Below are 9,831 nucleotides of genomic sequence, written 5' to 3' on the forward strand. Positions count from 1 at the left end.
TATTGCTTCATCCTTACTATTTAGCAAATAGACATAACAATATCTAGTGCAATCATCAATAAATGTTATGAAATATTTTTTCCCACCACGTGATGGTGTTGACTTCATGTCACAAATATCAGTGTGAATCAATTCTAAAGGATTTGAATTCCTTTCAACAGATTTATAAGAATGCTTAGCATACTTAGATTCAACACAAATTTGATATTTTGATTTATTGCACTCAAATTTTGACAAAATATTTAAATTAATCAGTTTTCGCAAGGTTTTGTTTTTAACGTGTCCCAAACGTTCATGCCATAAATATTTAGACTCAAGCAAGTAAAAAGAAGCAAAATCTTTATTCATATCAACTGCAATTACATTGAGTTTGAAAAGGTCATCACTAAGGTAGCCTTTTCCTACATACATATCATTTTTGCTTACTACTACTTTATCAGAAACAAATACACATTTAAATCCATTCTTGGTCAGAACTGGAATTGAAACTAAATTCTTTCTCAATTCTGGTACATATGAGACCTTATTCAAAGTCACCACCTTGCCTGATGTCATCTTTAATAGGACTTTGCCAGTTCCTTCCACCTTTGCAACAGCGGAGTTTGTCATAAACAATTTTTCATCTGTAAGTGCTGGAGTATATGATGAAAATAATTCTTTGTTGGCACAAACATGGCATGAGGCACCAAAATCTATCCACCATTCTCTTGGATTTCCAACCAAGTTACATTCTGAAAGCATTGCACAAAGATCGTCTATTTCTCCTTTGGATTCAGCCAAGTTTGCTTGATCCTTTTTTTTCTTGTCCTTCTTAGGACCCCGACATTCATTAGCCCTATGACCATGTTTACCACAATTAAAGCAGTTTCCATTGAATTTCTTCTTAGGAGGATTGCTTTTTGGACCAGATGCTTTCTTTCTTTTCTTTAATTTTGTGGAATCTTCTTCAACAAAATTTACTCCAGATATTGCTGAATTACCACGTGACCTCTTTTCTGCAGCCTTATTATCCTCTTCGATTCTCAACCTTACTATGAGATCTTCAACAGTCATCTCCTTGCGTTTGTGTTTCAAGTAGTTTTTAAAGTCCTTCCACAATGGAGGTAACTTTTCAATAATTGCTGCCACTTGAAAAGCATCATTCACAATCAATCCTACATTAAAGGTTATATGAGTATTAAGAGAAAACTTAATATTTCTAACATAGGCATTAAATAAATTTATACCTTCAGCAAGGAGATCATGGATTATGACCTGCAATTCTTGAACTTGGGTGACGACAGTCTTACTGTCTATCTTCTTAAAGTCCAGAAATTTTGCCACAATGAATTTCTTCATTCCGGCATCTTCTGTTTTGTACTTCTTTTCTAAAGCATCCCAGAGTTCTTTTGAGGTTTTTGCATTGCTGTACAGATCATCTTGCAGACCACTCAAAATATAATTTTTACACAAAAAATCCGAGTGTGTCCATGCTTCTGTTACCAAGAATCGTTCATCAGCCGGAGTTTCATCTGACATAACAGGAACATTCTCATTGATGAACTTCTGCAGACTCAACGTAGTGAGATAGAAGAACATCTTTTGCTGCCATCTCTTAAAGTCGACTCCAGAAAACTTTGCAGGTTTCTCAGCCGGTGCTAAGGCAACATTTGAACGATTATGTGCAACCGTTGTTGTTGCAGCACTTACTGTTCCAGCATTTGTTTGACTTGAATTAGTCATTTTTTTCTGTCATAAATGACAGATAAATTAAGTATTTAAAATACTAACAGTAAAGAACAAATCTTTACACAAACTGTTTCTGATTTAACGATAAAGTTTTTATGTTCTTTTAATCGTTAATCGAATGAATTTTAAAAATTCAAGCAGAGTAGAAAACCATAAAGGTTTTAATCTCCAGAAACCTCAAATACAGAAACTGTTAAATTTCTTAAGATTGTTATTCTTACAATAACTTGTATTTATAAAGTTTATAAACAGAAACAGAAACAGAAATAAGATGAAGCAGAAAATAATATAGAATACAAGAATTAATCCGAGTCCACAGAAACTACTGTGTGTCCTTAAGAAATTTAATCCCCTCACTGTACCCAAGGTTATGGATTAATTTATCCCAAGATAAAACGGATTAAACCTGTTAAAGAAATAGCGATACCTCAAACTTTTTTAACTTCAACGAACTTAAGAACAGCAACAAGTCACACAGACTCAGTCGATCGACACTTTGATTTTATTTGAGAAAAAAAATAAATGCAGAGAAAGAAAAATTTTCAGTGATTAAAAAATCAAAAATTGACTTCCTTTTATAGCCATTTTCAGCAAGGAACATGTCTGTTCAGTGAAATCTGTTCAGACCCATTTTATCCAGAAAGTTGTGTCTTTTGGAAAAAATAACAACTTTTTGAAAAATTGTGTCTGTTAGGAAAATAACTACTTTTTGGAAAGTAACGACTTTTCGAAAAGTAACGACTTTTCGGAAAGAGTAACAACTTTTCGGAATGTTACCGTTACCTGCAAATTTATAAGAAATGACTTTTCATTTGCACTTTGCAAATGACTTTTCATTTTCCCTCCAAAGTAGTTCCCTCACTTTTCATATTCTCTCTTTTCTTTTCCCATTCACACTTGCTAAAACCCAACAGTTGATATGTCATGTTATTAAATTATCATTTCAAAAAATAATAAACCTATTTAATCATCAAACTTATGTTTTTACAAAACAAATATATGAATTATATGAGAATTATGAAGATTATAAAAAAATATTAAAAAAACTAATTCCTTTATATTTATTTACCAAATAAAATTCAATGAAAAAAACTTTGTGTGCAATTATTACTGGGTAATTTTCAAAAATTTGTTAGTAAATTATTTGAAAAGTTTAAGCAATTTTTAAAATAAAAGTATTCAAATAAATTCTAAGGTTGCCAAAAAAGTTGGTAAGAAAGAGAAAATTATTCTTTAACTTTTTTTTTTTAAATTTATTTTTTGTTCTTTAACTTTGAAAAATTATGTTAACTTCGAAAAATTATGTATATAGAATATTTATATACATCTTGAGATAGGTATATATTTTACTATACATCCAAAAATACAAAAGTTAGCGAAGTTAGCTAGTTTAGATGATGAACTTCTTTGAGGGATCGAATTCCCATTTGCTTATTTATTTATTTTTGCTTTATTTTTTTCTGCTTTTAGCTATGAAGTTTAAAAATATCGAATAAAATAGGAGGATGATAGTTTTGAACTTGTGATCTGATAATGCAAATTAAAATTTAAAATCACCACTTCACCTAAGACACTTTATCTATTGGTATCATCTAATTTATTTATTGAGGAATATCGTAGTTTTGTATTTCATATAAATCAATATTGGGTACATACTTTAACTAAGCGCATTATTGTTGGTGGTGCACCCGTCGTCTGCAAATCTTGAGTTCGCCTATACTTTTATTGCTATATTATATTTTATTTTAACTTATCATACAATTAACCACAAATATATATATTCTTATCTCATCCCAAATTCATGAAATACAAGTAATAATTCATTGAATTGCCTATTTCAATTCAATAATATACATATTATATGAGATTAATATATTGATAAATAAAGATCAAAATTTTATTTCTAATATAAATATTATCCACTTTATATTTTCTTTTAAAAAATATAGTAAGTATGGATTTAAAGTATCCAATTAATTATTTTTTAGTAGTTAATTGACATTTAATATTGTTAATTCACTATAAAATTTATGAAATTAATGTAAGTTAGAATTCGTGAATGATTTGCATATTGATAATTTATTTACGGTATATATTTATAAGTATTTAAAATTGATGACATTATAGTACGTTTTAAAATCTATTCTTCGTAACATCGAAAAATAAAATTTTTATCTCTCTCTTATTTTTTTCAACCTAATATGCATATGTTCAATTTTTTTTATACTGTGTGTTACTATGTCCAATTTCCCACTCTCTCGTTCATCAGTGGTACAAATCTCAAATTTATTTGGGTAAGTTTTTCAATTTTTCAGTGCTTTGTCTCCAAAGGATGTACAGAAAGCTAAAATGTTTCACTTTTTCCTCGCTATAATGTTTTATCTGATTACTTCCTTCTTGATGGTCTCTTGGCTCTTTGTGATTCTGCCATTAAAAGTAAGCACAATTTTAAATGTTTCTACTCTTTTGATACAATTTCTAGCTAAGATTTCTACATGTACATTACTAACGGCTTGATTTGCACATGCATTATGTTTCTTTAATGAACTTAATTTTTATAGCCATTAATTAGTGCAAAAGTTAGATCGTCCTATATAAATCTAAGATATCAAGTGGATTGTGCATATAAGTTGTTTGATAATATGCCACAATTAACTTATTTAATGTTTTCGGTTGCCATTTTTCTTTTGGGAATGCAACATGATTTTCCTGCTATAAAGAATGTGTAAGGGATTTTTTAGTTAAAGAAACTGTTCTTAATAGAACTTTGTTTGTGTAATCTGTTTGTGTGATAATGTATGCAGATATGCTTGGGAGTGCACATTTATAAAGTATGAAGAAGAGACAATATCAATGCTACTTTGGTTGTTCTATAGGCAACAATAACTAAATATTATTTATACATATTCTAAGCATGGGATGTCCATAGACATCAAACATCCTTCAAAGAATCATATCGGATGATGCATATGTTAGCCAATGTTCTCACGCTCGTAAGTATTTACTTTCAAATGATTTTGTTTGCCGCTCTGTCATACATTCTTTTAGCTAGCATGTTATAACAAGTTAACAACTATTTATATAATAATTATATGTTAGATACTGTGTTAAAATATAATAATCAAGTAGCAAAAGAAGTTGATACCGAAAATTATTTAGAGCTTAGAGTATTCGGAAACAAATGGCCAGATCAGGGATAACAAAACTGATAACAAAACTATTAAGAACTAATTGCATAAAGTCATGATTAGTATATTTTTATAGCTCAAGACAATAGTAAAATTAATACATAAAATAATTTTAGAAAAATATTTCAGATTTACCACCTACCTATTTGTCATTACATAGGTAAGGAACAACGAGTGTGCTCCAACGGGCTCTACCAACTTAGTATATTTCACTTTTTTTTTCGAAAGCTTTCTACTAATTGTTTTTTTTATGATAGTGTTATTCTTCTTAGTAAATAGAAATGATATACCATATAAGCTTTGAAGTTTCAAATATTTTCCTTAATGCCTACTAATAGATGGAGACCAAAATATTTATTAAAAATCATTTTTATGTCAAGATTTTTCTTCAGTAAGACACTGTTACTCCTTGACTGAATAATTTACTTTTGGATACAATATTATGTGAAAATGTAGTTGAAACAAAAAAATTTGCACGAAATTTGACTGAATTAGATTCTTTGAGGTCAAATTGTGATGCCTCTATCATCATAAGCAGCGTGCTAAATTGATTTTTTTAACATTTAATTGAGTTCATATATGAGTGTTTAATTTGGTATTATACAAGTATAAAAAAAAATTGGTTGCTAAAACTTTTTGGATTGGAATATTTATATTTAGAGATGTCTTCTCTTCCGCTCCTATAGTTTACTGAACATGGGTGAGCTTTAAATGGAAAGATCTAATACTTTTAACATGTATACTTATTGTTGGTGGGACAGCTGCCGCATACGTGCAGTCACAGATAAGGGACATAATTCTACACAATGCAGTGGAGTGAATGGTTCTCTAGTAACATAGAGTTGAGTGAGATTCTTTACTCAGAGAATATATTTCATGCCTAACTTAAAAGCATATATGTTGCTATTCAACCTCTTCCAGGATCTAATAATTTTGGAGTATGTAAAATGTGTAGAAAATGTATATTGTAGTTTTTAGTGGAGAAAAAAGACATAGCATTGAGACTTGTCAAAAAGAAAAAAATAAGAAAAAGCTTGAACACTTCAAAGATCTCAATAGTTAATAGCATATGCATATACTATCGCTGATTTTAGTATTTTTGCTTTGTAGGTTTGGCTTAGAGCCTCTACTTTCTTACTATCTTGTTATTGCTATTGTCTTCTTAAATGCTGTGTTTTTGTTTTCTTTGAGTTGAGGGTCTTTTGAAGACAACCTCTCTATCTTAGAAGATAGCGGTCAGGTTTGCGCACATTTTACCCTCCTCAAACTCCACTTGTGGACTATACTAAATATGGTATTGTTGTATTAGGTAACTGAGGTGTATGTGGTCATGAAAATGCAACAATAAAGCACCTAGATGATGAAGTGTCGAGGTCTTACAAAATAAATCATTTAGTGATGATAAATTTGAATAGGGTCAATAAGATCAGTGATTACTTATGTAGTTAAGGATTTTATCAAATAAGAAGTTGAAGTTCATTGGGCATGGTGATTTTGGCATAAATTGATTAACTTGTTATTATGGGGGTGGGGGGAATATAATAATAAAATTCAATTTTATGAGGTAAATAGTAGTTACAGCGCAAGGAATTTATAACCTAGGCATATCTTTGTTTGATTAAATTTAACTTATGAAGAGAACTTTTTGAGCAGCTCTTTTTGTATTTCGGAAGCCTATAGTATGAGATTCGATTTTTTCATCATTCAGCGAAGTATCTTGGTTAACAATATTTCCACCAAGTTGATGCCCTTATTATGTAAGAGAAAGACTGAAACACATATTTTATATATAGATCGACTTATCTTTTAATCTACTTGCAATTAATGTTCTTTTCTTGTTTACAATCCCAGTCTTTCCTCTGTTTTCAAACTTTACTGGTTTCTGTCGGAAATGTATCATCATTCAATGTCTCTACTAAAATGTACAGTATTAAAATTTTTGATTGACTTTCTAAAGTTCTTTATGAGCATTGGCCCCATCCACCAAGTAATCATGGATACTTTGAGCGTGTAAGTTAAATGAAATTGATTGTTGAGTTAAAATGCGAGTTCAGTAAAATTATGCTACAATTTCTCCTCTCACAATTTTCATCTTTCTTCATCTGATGTATTGCCTTTGATCTATCTTCGACAGAAGAGACAAAGTACGAAACACGTCTAATAATTTTTCTACGATGGTTAGTCGTAAAATTACTTTTGATGGTATAGCAAATGATTACAGCTGAAAGAAGTAGTGTAAACCATTGTAGAATTTAATTGGGTTGTTCTCTGATCTGTGACTTTTATATTGCATGTACAAATTTTGGAGAGCGTATAAGCTTTCTGGAAAAAGAAGTGGGAAGTGAACCGAGGAGCTCTGAAGGACAATAGAAAATTTATGTGAACTGTCATATATGAGTTATGACTTCTACTTGCTTCAATCATGCCGGATATTTTCTTTTTACATTTTTTATGTACTACTTTAATTTTTTTCTACTCTTTATTGATATTTTTCATTGCTCAATGACTATAAAATATTGGGCCCGTACTAGCATGGGCCTTGCCCATCTAGTAATTACAATAAAAGATTCTTTTATATATATAAAAAATAATATGATCATTATTTTAGTTAAATGAGGTTAAGAAATCAGATTAATCGATTATTAAAAACAAGACTTTAATGACATGTCATGCCAACTAAGAGAGAGTTAGATTTATGAAGTGTCAAAGTATATTTGAGGAAAATATGGATAATTGATTGATATTTTGATCCTAAAATGAAACATAAATGATATTTCAAAATAATTCTCTAAACTTGGGTGACCGTTTACGAAATTAACTTTATTTTGACTGTTCTATATAAAGTGTTTGTTATTTTCTGTCATTACAATTATATATCGATTAACTTTATTCATTATTTATGTCTCTATTGAAATTTGAACTAGAGTCTTGTATTCTCTATTGATCATAATTATGCCTCCAGCATTTTTTATTTTGTGAAAAAAATTGGACTCCTACATATAAATATCGGCTAATTTGTAGACATTTTAATTATTTTAAGCGATGATTTAAATATTTTACTTTTAATTATGAATTAAAATGTTTGAATTATTTGGATCCACGTGTCATGTGTCGTTATTTCATAATTGTCAAACTTTTGTCTAATAAGTATACAATTTTTAAAGTTAGGAGTGTTTGGTTGAAACCACCATCAATTAGGGCGTGTTTGGTACGAAGGATAATGTTTTTTATATGGAAAATATTCTTTTAGAAAATATATATATTTTTTTGAAAAGTAAGTAGATTTTTTGCTTATTTTTTTATGTTTAGTTGATAAATGTAAAATATATTTAAGAAAATATCTTTTATTTTTGGCTTGATGCAAAAAAATAATCTTTAAAAATATAATTTCTGATGCGAAAATCAACCTCGGTAATTGATTTCAGCTCTGATGCCGACACCAAAAAATTAGTACCAAACCCCAATGACTCTTCCAAAATTCAACCTTGAGATTACACCCAGAATCTAAACCAAGATTTATTTTTTCACCGTCTAAAATTTTGTAAGTTATTGAAAAAGTAAGACAATCCCACACTATTTTGTTTGTAAAATTAAAAAATGTACGAACAAACATTAAATTCGAGTCTAATATTTTACGATAAATTAATAAAAGTAAATTTGCTCAAATTTTAAAAATAAGAGAAAATTCTAAATGACAATTTTGTAAAAATAAGGATATTTCCGTAAATCAGCCTATACAATTTTATTTCTTAAAAGGGCCGAAACCGGCTTTAAAGGCCTTATTTAAAAAGCCCATTTTCTTGTTATTGGGCCAATTTTCGTAACGTCAACAAAATTTTGGATAGGCCCATCTAAAAATGATTTAATGAAAAATAATTTCGTCGTATATTTTAGTAATCAAATACTCATACTTCGTAAATTATAAATATTTTTAGCACAATATTTAGTTTTACAAAGACCATGAGGTACAAATATTTTTTTGATTTTGTTTTATTCGCGCCTTCGATTAGAAAAGAGGATAGATATTTACGTTTTTGTATTTTTTAAAATTATATTAATTTGTTACAATATTCTAATTCGCTTTTGTATTGTCCACCTTCAAATTAACTTGAGTTTATTTAGTTCAAAAACATTCATATGTGTAGTTTCTCTTTATATAAGAGGTATAAATACTTTATATAACAATCATTGTACTTATGTAGGATTTTTATGTGTTTTGTTTTAAAAAAAATATATAGTATGAAATTTAGTTATTTTAATTGTACAAGAAAAAGAATATTATTAACATACACACGATGTTTACGATGTTTGGATCAAGTAAATAAATATAAAAACTAAAAAATATACCTTTGCACTATAATTGAATGATTTTTTTTTCCACTTTTCTTAACCTTAAATAATTGAATATTTCTATTTTATATAAATATCGAATACAAATAAATATTTTTTTTAACAAATTTTTATGACTAGTTAATGGAATTTAAAGATGGTTGTCTTTTTCTTTTAAGTGCTCTAGTCAAAAGAATGTCTAGCCCAAGTTCAAAGGCCCCCTTTTCTTTTAATTATATTCAAAAGTTTCAACCTCTTATATATATATATATTTATTTTTAAAAAATAGACTTATAGAGACACATTATTGTATACTTATATTATTAGAGTTGAGCTAGAAATATTTTTTATAAGATGGAAATCTAGAATTTAATTTAAGTTTTAACGGACATAATTTTATAAAAGTCGTTAACAAGGTGAAGTCGTCAAAGCGTGTCGAAAGATTACTACTATGCATTCTTACTCATATAGTTGAGTGTTGGATAGGGTAAGGTATAACAGGACTCAAACCCTCGACCATTAGGTAAAAAGCTCAATTCTCTATCAAATGAGTTATACATGCACCTAAAAAAAGATATAAATAAGA

The 9,831-nt window shown here is 28.8% G+C and overlaps 1 long non-coding RNA gene across 1 annotated transcript; it reads left to right on the forward strand.

The window, feature by feature from the left end:
* Positions 1 to 3,779: 3,779 nt before the first annotated feature.
* LOC112940345 (uncharacterized) lies at positions 3,780 to 7,529 on the forward strand. The gene is made up of 3 exons (XR_003244353.2): positions 3,780 to 4,022; positions 4,533 to 4,721; positions 5,678 to 7,529. It is a non-coding gene; the product is annotated as an uncharacterized lncRNA (long non-coding RNA).
* The last annotated feature ends 2,302 nt before the right edge of the window (positions 7,530 to 9,831 follow it).

This window comes from Solanum lycopersicum, chromosome 11 (genome assembly GCF_036512215.1).
Source record: "Solanum lycopersicum chromosome 11, SLM_r2.1".
Taxonomy (NCBI): Eukaryota; Viridiplantae; Streptophyta; class Magnoliopsida; order Solanales; family Solanaceae; genus Solanum; species Solanum lycopersicum.